A 2527-nucleotide genomic window follows, 5' to 3' on the forward strand; every position below is an offset into this window, starting at 1 on the left:
AAACACCTAGCTGACGAACAACACCTCAAAACCGAACTACACACTCTCACTAATGTACTAACAGCCAATGGATTCCAAAGAAACACGATTACCAACTTAATCCGAAGAGAGACACCCACAAAAACCCAAGACAGAGAACAAGAAAATGGCAAAGCCCTCCTCCCATACTTAAAAGGGACCACAGACAGAATCAGCAAGGTCCTCCAAAAACACAACATCAAAACAGCATTCTACACAGACAGAAAAATATCCACCATCCTAAGAAACCCCAAGGACATAATTGGGTTAGAAAACCAAGGAGTATACGAAATCCCATGCACCACCTGCCCCACCACATACATCGGACAGACCAACAGAAGAATAAGTGCACGCATTGAAGAGCACAAAAACTCACTCAGAAAGGGAGAACAAACTTCATCCCTGGTCCAACACTTTGAAGCCACGGGACATGAAATTGATTTTAAAAAAACCAAAACTATCGCCAAAATTGAACATTTCAACAACAGAATAATCAGAGAAGCCATTGAGATAGAAAAACGCCCCCACAGCATGAATAAACGAGATGATACCTCTCGTCTACCAGCCATTTGGAAACCCGCCTTGATTGACAGACGAGGCCCAACCACCAAGAATGATACCAGACCCAAACTCATGATAACATCACATGACATCACCACCACACAACCATTCAAAAAGCAAATCCGAACCCACAACGATAAAGACACACAACCACAAAACAGAAACCTAACTACAGCTGCAACATCAGCCACTTTAAACCCCTCCAAACCACACAATAAGCAAACTGACACCCACTATAAAAACATGGCACCACCACAAACACGAAGCCGAACAAAAGCAGCACAACTCACCAGCTCAGGTCTGGAGCTGGCAGCTGAGACCAGCCCATCCACTCAGAACACCCCCCCACCCAATCAGAACACACCCACCATTCAAAACACACTCCCACCCAATCAGAACACACTTGGTCCCCTACCCAATCAGAGCACACCTCCACAGAACACACCCCCTCTGGCAGTTTAAAAAAGAGGAACAAACAGCCACATGCTTCTCCCAGAAGAAGGAAGCTAAAGCCTGATGATGACGGATGGGATTCCGTCGAAACGTTGCGCCTACACCTTTAGTTCTACGCGGGGAAAAACCCGAAAAACCAAGGATCCACATACAGGCACCCGCGAAAACCTCAGAAAACAAATATCTTACCTCTACGGGGAGGAAATCTACCAGCTAACCAAGACCTACGAAAAACTCGAAGTACGAAGAGCTTCCATTCTGTGTGACCTCACATTCCTACGCAACTGCCGAGATCAAAATTTAATCCCCACATCCTTCCAATTGAAATTCCACTCCAACTCTGCAGCCATCAAACGCATCCTGATAAGAACAGAACTGGCCCTAATCAGAAATGAACTCCACACAAAAAGATTCCTCCTGGACCGAATCAACAGAGACCTCCTCACACTTCACCTCAAACTCAGCAACAAGATCCACCCCACACTTTGGGACAAATTCAAACAAATCGCCGTCTGGAGAGCTGAAACAGAGACTGCCTACAAAACAGACACACACACCAATAAACTCCGAAGACTAAAGGAACGCCAGAAACAAACCCCTCCTCTCCCACAGCAACACATGAAACAAACTGTGCACAACATCTCAGATAGGATCCTCACCAAAGCCGAAACCAACGTCCTGTCTAAAGGATTTAATTTTGCAGTCGCTCCCAAACACATTCCCACGGAAACCATTATATGCGGAGTCGAATCCAGCCTGACCAAAATTAACCCTGATGACGCCAACAAAATCAGACTCGAAGTTACCAACATCCTCTGCACCAGCAAACCACCCAAAAGCAACTTACCCAAAGAGGAACAGACAGCACTACTTAACCTAAAAAATGACACCAGCATAATCATTCTGCCAGCAGACAAAGGCAACGCCACGGTGGTAATGAACTCATCTGACTACCATACCAAATTATCCAACCTACTCCGAGACTCCACATACAAACTCCTCAAGACAGATCCCACCACCTACCTGGAAAAAACCACAAAATCAAAAATAAAAGCCACCCCCATCAGTGAAGAGATCCAGAAAACAATCATTCCCAGAGAAAAATCATCCAGATGTCCTAAGCTCTATGGTCTGCCCAAGATACACAAAGAAGGAACCCCACTCAGACCCATAGTCAGCTCCATAGGCTCACCTCTACAAAATCTAGCCAAATTTCTTGCCAAACAACTACAGCCTTATGCAAATTCCATCACCTCACACGTACAAAACTCATTCCAATTCATAGAGATCATAAGTAAACTAAACTTACAGCCCTGTGACCTACTTGTGAGCTTCGATGTCATATCCCTCTTCACCCAAGTGCCAATCAAAGAAGCCTTGACAGCTATCCTAAATAAATACAACCCCCCAAAACACATCCTAGATCTGACCAACCACTGCCTATCTAACACATACTTCATCTACAATGGACAAAGATACAAACAAATGGAAGGAG

At 44.9% G+C, this 2527-nt stretch overlaps 1 long non-coding RNA gene across 1 annotated transcript in view; it reads right to left on the reverse strand.

The window, feature by feature from the left end:
- Nucleotides 1-537: 537 nt before the first annotated feature.
- Nucleotides 538-2527, reverse strand: part of LOC308660286 — a 3534-nt gene continuing 1544 nt past the window's right edge. Inside the window, exons 2-3 of the long non-coding RNA XR_014024692.1 lie at nucleotides 979-990; nucleotides 538-779 (exon numbers count right to left, since the gene is read on the reverse strand). This is a non-coding gene — a long non-coding RNA (uncharacterized lncRNA). The remainder of the gene's footprint in view (nucleotides 780-978; nucleotides 991-2527) is intronic.

The sequence above is a fragment of the Vipera berus genome, assembly GCF_964194415.1.
Source record: "Vipera berus genome assembly, chromosome: 1".
NCBI lineage: Eukaryota > Metazoa > Chordata > Lepidosauria > Squamata > Viperidae > Vipera > Vipera berus.